Below are 9,861 nucleotides of genomic sequence, written 5' to 3'. Positions count from 1 at the left end.
GGTGTGACAGCACTAGTATTTATTTTATCAAATTTTTGTGTGAGTGTGTCAACCTTAGCAGCTAGATGATCAAGGGAAGAATTTTCATACATACCTACCTCCTTTTTAGAGGGTGAAGGAGCAACATTAGTGGTGTCCCTTCCGTAGGTCCACTGATAGTGGTTTTGTGCCATGTCCTCGATCAAAGCATATGCTTCTATGCATGTTTTGTTCATCAAAGCTCCACCTGCAGCTGCATCAACATAAATTTTTGTGGGATACAAAAGACCATTATAAAAAGTGTGAAAAATAAGCCAGTTCTTTAAACCATGATGGGGACAAAGTCTAAGAATTTCTTTGCAATGCTCCCACACATCGTAAAGAGATTCTCCATCTTTTTGATTGAATTGTATGATTTGATTCCTTAATTGAACAGTTCTAGAATATGGAAAGAATCGAGCAAGAAAAGCTTGTTTTAATTGATGCCATGAAGTGATAGAACCAAATTCCAATGAATGAAACCAAGCACTAGCTCTACCCCCTAAGGAAAAAGGAAAGAGGTGCAGCCTTACGGCCTCTTGGTTTGCATTCAAGGTTCCACTGAGTCTTAAAAAGGTTGAAATATGAAAATTCGGATCCTCAGTGGGTGATCCGAAAAATTGATTTTGCTGCACTAAGTCAATAAGTGCAGGTTCTATTTCAAAATTGTCCTCAACCATTGGGTACACAATACCATCGTATGACTCATTTGAAGATGGGATTGCATACTCTTTGAGAGTGCGTTCCTTAGCCATATCGTTATTATCTTCCCAAGAAGTTAGGCAAAAGAAGAAATAGAAAACAAAGAAATAAAGAAAATAAAATAAAATAAAATAAAGAAAAAGATTTTTTTTATATAAAATAAAATAAAATAAGGAAAAAGATTTTTTTTTTCAGTCTAATTCTAAAAAAAAATTAATCAAATTGCAATAACTCCCCGGCAACGGCGCCAAAAACTTGATAGGCCAAACCGCAAGTGCACGGTCTATCGAAGTAATAGTAGTAAGAGAGTATCGTTCCGCTAGGGAGTTATGAATTTAATTAACTTTAAATAACGATTAGATGAGAGTTTTGAAAATAAAGTTTGGATTTTTATGTATAAGAAAATAACAATAATAAAATAAAAGAGCCTTGGGATTATTGGTTCATCCTAATGACAAGTCCTTCACTAGCCAAGACTTTAACTTCTAATTTCATGTTTTACACCTGATTTCTAACGACCGGTTTCCCTTTAGCTCCTCACCTTTTCGATGAAAGTCCGGTGAGAGTTTACCCCTAGTAACCAAGCCTATTTCGCTGACTTGATTACTAGAAGAAGCTTATAAGGATTGAAACTACACATGTCTCAATAATTGCAAAGACTATTTCGCTGCCTTTGCAATTATTGTCTAGATTCACTTGTTCCAATATCAAAGCTCCGCTTTCGCTTTATGAATTGATATTTGGGATGATGGATTAACAATTATCAAACTCTCCACTTTCGCTTCTATAGTTTGATAATGGTTAATTCATGTTAAAACGGTGAATCTAGATTAGAAATTAGAATTACATGAAATTAGGATTAGAGCTTGGTTCGATTAGGATTACATCATTAGACTTATCCAACAATCCCAAGACAAGAGAAATCTACTCACTAACGTTCATTGTAGACATAGAGAAGAAGGAGAAGAAGAATATAAAATAACAATAAAGGAAAAGTGAACTTTTATTCTAAGAACAAAAGATGAATATTTGTGATGGAGAGCTACTCTATTTATAGCTTTACAATTGACTTAAAATCTAAGCAACTATAAGGGCATTCCGGTAAAACTAAAACAGAGTAACTTGGGCTTGAAAAAAAGCAGGAAAAGGCCTTCTGTGAGGTGGCACGGCCGTGCCACATATTGGCACGGGCCGTGCCAAGCTTCTGACTTGGGGGCTTTATATTTTTGTTTCAAATCTTTCGTTTTTTTGCTCCAAATCAGCTCTAGACTCCTTTCTTTTGCTCCAAGACACCTTCCATCATATATTCGTTCCTAAAATATAAAATATGCAATTTGTAGTAAACTAGCTCATAAAGGAAATAATATTTAAATAAAATAAAACTAAATCTAATTAAAACGAAACTAAATAATGCATAAAAGTAGACTAAATAAAGACTCATCATGCTTCTGAAGATGACATCAGCATCTGAACTCCAGAAGATGAGTTTTGTGCTTCTGAATAGCAGAGTAAGTGGAAACGCTAGAAGTTACTTTTTGGTAACATCTGTCCCACTAACTTGGCAGTTACTCTGAGAACTTCTGACGTGGCTTATGTGTATTGGTGTATAACGTAAGAGGGCAATGATGATTTTAGCTTTGAATATACTATCACGCGCCCCCTATGTCATTAATGTTGTGTTTGTTTTTCCCTTTTTCTGAATTGCAATCGTTTTACTAAAGACACTTAGACAATTCACACATTACTTACTTCACTACCTACACTTTCTTCTTTCAACCGTTCTCTGCGAAGTAAAAAGCATTCTTCTCAATCATAACCTAGAACCCTAAAATCTTCATCCTCATCAATGGCAAGTTCAGTTCCAAAAACATCTTCAAGCATGCAAGAAGCACCAACTTATGAGATTAAAGGAAGGACTATGTCCTTAGAAGAATGGGAACTGAGGATTCAAATAGAGAATCCTGTGGATTTTGATTTTCTAGCATATCATGGGTGCGATATCAGAAGCTACTATGAAGCATATGGCTTAATGGATTATTTCAATATGTTGAATGGACCAACACACAAGACCTTGATAAGACACTTCTGGGTGAGAGCCTCTGTGTACGACAGAGATGCTTCTAAGATTGAAGAAACAGAGAAGATTCTGGTTTACCCTATTTGGAAAGGAAGACAAGAGAGGAAATGGGTTTGCAACCATTCATATGCACAGAGATAAAATCCAACATCGTGGGGATCCCTGTGTTCATCTCTGAAGAGGCCATTGCCTTTGTACTCATAAGAGATGCCTCTGGAAAATACACATGGGAGATATCTAATCCCAAAACTAGTCCATGGAATGAGATTGTAAACCAATCCATGTTCAATACCAAGAAGAAAGGAGTCTATGCAGACTTGAGCATGGAGAAGAAGATGTTTCTGAAGATCCAAAATGCAAACCTGCTACCAAAAGGTGGTGGCAATGATCAACCATCTTTGGGGCACAAGGTGTTCCTTCACTTCTTCATCAAGAAGGACAGAGTCAATGTGCCCAAGTATATCTTCAAGCACATGATAAAGGAGCTCAGGGAAAGTCAGCAGAGCAAGAGGTGTTGGGTTCCCTATGGAAGACTCATATCAGAGATCTTTCATCAAGGAGGGATTCTGAAAGCTCTCAGTAGTGTCAACATCTTCACAGATGCGCAGCTTGGCATTGAAACTGACAAGGCTATTAATGCAAAGACACTCAAGCATATGAAGCTGATTGAGTCAGTCACAAAGCTCAATACTGACTTGAGTGAATCAAGTGCAAAGTCAAACCTGATGGAAGACTTTCCTCCTATTTGCAAGAAGGACCCTCTTGAAGTCTAGATGAACTTTATCAAAGATCATTTTGCAACTTCTGATAAAGTCATCAGACTTAAAGATGTTCCTGAGGAAATGTATGGTGGTGCTTTGCCTGTGGCCAGAAGTAGAAGGTCCAAGAGGAAAGAAACCTCCAAAGAAGAGTACTTGGAAGCTGAGCAACCTTCCAAGAAGACAAAGAAAGAAAGAGCCTCTGATAATCTGAAGATTGGTGGTTCTGGCTTACCATCAATTTAGGAGGAGGTTCAGGACCTGAACACTGATGTGGTTCTGAACAAAAGAAATAGGAGTGGGAAAGCTGCTGCTTCTTCTCAGACTTCTTCTGAACAACCTCCAGTCCCAAAGAAGAAGAGGAAGGCTGCTATCAGAAAGCTGAGGGAGTCAGCCTATGTTGCTGAAGAAGAAGACATTATGGCTACTACTGAGTTGGTCACAAGGGAAGTTAAAAAGAAGAAGGCTAAGGATGCTGTAACATTAGCCAAGATCACGGAACTTGCTAAAGGTATAGAAGTTCCTGCATCAAACATTGCAAGGGAAGATGCTGGAGATACAACACATCAAGTGATTCAAGCTACTGAAGAGGTACAACATTTGGTATCTTCAGAATGTGAGAATTTGCTGAGGATTGCTGATGTGGAAGCTTCTACAAAAGCTCAAGAGGATGTAGCTGCTGGTTTAGGTGCTGCTGCTCCAGAAGCTGTTACAGGTAATCCTGATTCTCTACACTCTAAAGATGTAATAGTAGTAGAATCTGATTCAACTCCATCCACATCCTCCCAATCTACCTCCTCCTCATCATCCATAGACTTAGATAATATACCTTTAGGCCAGCTTTACCAAACCAAAAGCCCTAAAAAGACTTCTCAGAAAATTCCATTTGAACCAATGATTCCTAGTGTCAATGAAAGGATAGACAATATGTCTGAGATGCGCAACATGTAACACCCTATTTCTAATAAGCGGTAAAACGCGCGAATATACTAACATATTCTAGAAATAGATGCTACGTCTTCGAATAAACCACAATTGATACATGCATAAAGATCATGTTACATCACATAGCAGCGGAACAACATATAATTCATAGACACATCTGGATCTCCAATAAAATACATATGTATTCTCCAAACTCCAATTAACAAAATAGCTCAACAATTTCAAAACATAAAGTCAAATAACAACATGCAAAGACTATCCTAGATCAGAGCCCTAATCTAGACACTGGCATGAAAAAGAGGACTCCACTCCTCGGCATCAACAAGCAACACTAAGCATCCTGCACTCCATCTACCCGTCCATACAGAAAGGTAGGTGGTAAACCACTGAGGGTTAGTATTACATCATCATAATCCATATAAGATTAATAAGAACTTTGGAAATGAAAGATATAATCAAGGATAAAGAATGACAATCCATACATAGTTCCACAATATTCACAACATGTAATAATCCAAGATCATTCAATATCATCATATCAAGTTCATATCCACAAGTGTATCTTACACATATCACAACCTCACCTTGTCAATCAACAATTAACAATTCAATCCGCAAGTACAATTAGCAATAATCAACCATCAACCACATCTTAATGCAATTCAATCCACCAACAGTTTATGCAATGTCTCTAGACTCATCTAGATGCATGTGGTACCAAAACACCTCAAGGTCGTCACCTTTGATGCAACAAAAACATCGTAATCACCTCCATTGGATATATAATCCACCACCATCAGTCATGTATGCATGAACATATGACTCAACTACAAATGCATATGTTCACACAAACAATAATCACCTCACCATCACCATTACTTGTATATATGCAATCATTAACAATTCACCATCACATATCATATATACAATCACCAACCACATCCAAAAATCACACAACATATAATTGTCACATAATTACAACACCAATCATCTCCATATAACATATAATAACTTTCCATAAAGGATTCATAGTCAATTGATTCTCAAAAGTCATCTTTAGTCAAGTTCGTCTCTCAAAATCACAACATTAAATTAATTGAACATTTGAGTCAAAACCAAGTAAACAAGCTCAATTGCCTATGCCTTGTATTCTCACAATTCACATATGTGTGCAGTAGAGGGTACATAAGCATTTCATCGGCCAAATGCGACGAATTCACGAAAAACCCAAGGTTCGTCTCATTTTATCACTTTTCACAAAATTTTCCATTTTCAAAGCAAAACAAGTTCAAACTTGATGGAACCAATCACAACCATTTTTAGAAATCATATAAACAATATACAACTTTAATCCCACCTCAAATTCCGGAGAAAAACGAGTTTTCGGAAAAATCAACGTTTGAACCGTTTTTATAAAAGTTAGACGATTTTCACAAATTCAAGTCCAAACCAAATCAAATCATGTTCCAGTAGGATTAAAGGCATAAACAGAGGTTAATTAAGTCCAAAGAAACATTTTAGAAGTATCGGATTGGCCCCCAAGTGCTCGAAAACAAAAATCAAAATTTGCTGAACTGAGGCTAGGACGCGAAAGCGTCCTCTGCACGCTTAAGCGTCCTAGTTCCAGAACTCCTGGAACAGCACGCTTTTGGGACGCTTCTGGGACGCTGATGGGATGCTTAAGCGTCCTAAGCACGCGAAAGCGTCCTACATCAGATTCTCAGAACTCAGTTACGGGTTCTAACCCAAATTCATCCCAAAATCCCATTTTCAATCCCCCAAATCACCAAAACAAGTTTCAGAAAGTGTTTATAGGTCAAAATAGGTTCAATACACTTAAACACATACAAGTTTTGGAATTAAATCATCAACATAACCAAATTCACCAATTTCTCAATTCATTCTCAACTTTCAACAACAATATCAAATCTCATCATTAATTCACCAATCTTGATACCCAAAGTACCAATTCAACAACAACATGTTCCAAATCAATAACAACAACTAATGAACACAAATTCATGCATAATTCAACATCACAACATCAATTCTCATCAAACTTGCTCAAGAACACAAAACACCAACAACTATGCATTTGAACATGTTAATTCACATACTAACATGCAATTATCACATAAATCATGTTCTCAAACATAACAACAACAATTATGCACGAATTTGACAACAATTAGGTTCAATTAATCAATTCAACAAAAATGGGTAAAGAGAAAAAAAAGATGAATTATGGTTGAAACCTAACCCCCTTACCTCTAGCACCAAGAATCTCTAACCCAAGCTTCAATTGAGCTCCTAGATGATGAATCCCCTCTTCAAGCTCTAACCCTTGTTCTTCCCTCTAGCCTCTTTCTCTTCTCTTCTCAAATGAAATGAAAATGTTTGTAAAACCTAGTTTTACCAACAACTAGAGTCTATATACTAGCTCTACTCAATTGGGCTTATTTCTTAAACCTTAATGGGCCTAACCCATTTCTATTCTAACACTCAAAATGTCACTACTCACTTACCGGTAAAATATAACACTAACGGTCACTTAACGGTAAATAAAATAATTACTACACCCTCTAGCAATTAGTAAAATAAAATCCTCACTAAGCACTAAAAATAACTTTCTGAAAAATTACAAAATTGCCACTGCCCTCAAAATGACCAAAATGCCCCTAAGCCCAAAATGACTAAAATACCCTTCTAACACCGAACTCTACGAATCCCAACCAAAAATACACACAGAGACAATTAATCACATAAGAGCACATAGAACACACATAAATAAATAATAAAATAAATCTAGCGAAAAACGGGCTGTTACAACTCTTCCCCACTAAAAAGAATTTTCGCCCTCGAAAATTACCTGAAGGAAACAACTCTGGATACGCAACCCTCATCCTACTCTCCGATTCCCAAGTGGCACTCTCACCGGTTGGTCCAATCCACATCACTTTAACCAAAACGACTTCCTTGCCACGCAAACGTTTCACTTCACGATCCTCAATCCTAACCGGCCAAGTCTCAACGGTTAAATTATCCCTTACTTCCAAATCATCCACTTGAATCACATGGGACGCATCATACACATATTTCCTCAACTGAGACACATGAAACACATCATGAAGATTCGACAAAGATGGCGGTAACGCAATCCGATACGCTACAACCCCAACCTTTTCAACAATCTCAAAAGGTCCAACAAAACGAGGAGTCAACTTCCGACACTTCAAAGCACGTCCAACACCAGTTACAGGATTCACTCTCAAAAACACATGATCACCAACCTGAAATTCGATGTCCTTCCTCCTCTTGTCATGATAACTCTTCTGTCTACTCTGAGACGCTCTCATCTTCTCTTGAATCATCTTAACCTTCTTGGTCGTCTCTTGCACAACTTCCGGTCCTAACAAAGCACTTTCTCCTGACTCATACCAACACAAAGGAGTTCTACACCTCCGACCATACAAAGCCTCAAACGGTGCCATCCCAATACTAGAATGAAAACTGTTGTTGTAAGTGAACTCAATCAACGGTAAACATTCAATCCAACTGACACCTTGCTCCAACACACAAGCTCTCAACAAATCTTCCAAACTCTGAATAGTCCTCTCTGTCTGACCATCAGTCTGAGGATGATAAGCAGAACTCAATCTCAACTTAGTTCCCAAAGCATCTTGCAAACTCTCCCAAAACTTAGAAGTAAACCTCGGATCCCGATCCGACACAATACTAGAAGGAACACCATGCAATCTAACAATCTGCTCAATGTAGATCTCAGCCAACTTCGCCACAGACATACCAGTCTTAATAGGAACAAAATGTGCCGACTTCGTCAACCGATCAACAATCACCCAAATAGAGTCAAAACCCTTAACAGTCTTCGGCAAAGCTCCAACAAAGTCCATAGAGATACTATCCCACTTCCACTCTGGTACAAACAACGGTTGCATCAAACCCGACGGTTTCTGATGTTCAATCTTAGACTTCTGACACACCAAACAAGCATACACAAACTCTGCAATATCCTTCTTCATCCCAGGCCACCAAAACAACTTCTTCAAATCTTGATACATCTTAGTCGCTCCTAGATGAATACTCAAACTACTTCTGTGACCTTCTTCCAAAATCTGCTTCTTAAGCTCAAGTACACTTGGCACACAAACACGATCACGAAACATCAAAACACCGTTCTCATCCAATCTAAAGTCTCCACCTTTGCCTTGATTAACCAACACCACTCGATCTACAAGTTCCAAATCTTCCTTCTGACCATTCTTGATCTCCTCCAGAATATTACTTGTCAGCTTCAACATTCCCAACCTCACACCATCCGGTGTTAACTCACTAACCAAACTCAAGTCTCGAAATTGCTCAATCAACTCCAACTCCTTTACCATCAAAGCAGACATATGCAACGACTTTCTACTCAAAGCATCAGCAACCACATTGGCCTTTCCAGGATGATAGCTCAATTGGAAGTCAAAATCCTTAAGATACTCTAACCATCTCCTCTGCCTCATATTCAACTCCTTCTGGTCAAACAAGTACTTCAAACTCTTATGATCACTGAACACTTCGAACTTAGAACCATACAGATAATGCCTCCAAATCTTCAATACATACACCACGGCCGCTAATTCCAAGTCATGAGTCGGATAATTCTTCTCATGCACTTTCAACTGCCTTGAAGCATAAGCCACAACCTGCCGATTCTGCATAAGCACACCACCAAGCCCCATCTTAGAAGCATCACAATACACAACAAAAGATTCCTTCGGATTTGGCAAAATCAACACTGGAGCTGAAGTCAACCTCTTCTTCAACTCTTGGAAACTCTTCTCACACTTAGCATCCCAAACATAAGCTTGTCCTTTCCGGGTCAACTGCGTCAATGGCAACGCCAACTTAGAGAATCCCTCAATGAACCTCCGATAATAACCTGCCAATCCAAGGAAGCTTCTAACCTCAAAAACAGACTTAGGTGATTCCCATTGCAACACTGCATCAACCTTCGACGGATCCACCGCAATGCCACCTTTAGAAATCACATGACCAAGGAAACTCACTTCCCGCAACCAGAACTCACACTTCGACAACTTAGCAAACAACCTATTCTCCTTCAAGACTTCCAACACAATCCTCAAATGCTCGGCATGTTCTTCTTCATACTTCGAATATACCAAAATATCATCTATAAACACCACCACAAAACGGTCCAGAAAAGGATGAAATATTCTATTCATATACTCCATGAAGACACCTGGCGCATTAGACACTCCAAATGGCATCACAGAATACTCATAGTGTCCATACCTTGTTCTGAACGCAGTTTTGGATATATCTTCCGCCTTCACT

At 38.3% G+C, this 9,861-nt stretch overlaps 1 non-coding gene and 1 pseudogene across 1 annotated transcript; both read left to right on the top strand.

Annotated features, from left to right (window-relative positions):
- The first annotated feature begins 303 nt into the window (after nucleotides 1-303).
- LOC146899287 (small nucleolar RNA R71) lies at nucleotides 304-410 on the top strand. The gene has a single exon (XR_015024380.1). It is a non-coding gene; the product is annotated as a small nucleolar RNA R71 (small nucleolar RNA).
- A 2,156-nt stretch (nucleotides 411-2,566) lies between these two features.
- LOC146899286 (uncharacterized) lies at nucleotides 2,567-4,506 on the top strand (annotated as a pseudogene).
- Nucleotides 4,507-9,861: the final 5,355 nt, after the last annotated feature.

Source organism: Medicago sativa, chromosome 8 (assembly GCF_051527215.1).
Source record: "Medicago sativa cultivar Bolivia chromosome 8, Bolivia_mono, whole genome shotgun sequence".
NCBI classification, from domain to species: Eukaryota; Viridiplantae; Streptophyta; class Magnoliopsida; order Fabales; family Fabaceae; genus Medicago; species Medicago sativa.
This window is presented reverse-complemented; position numbering and strand designations above follow the sequence as displayed.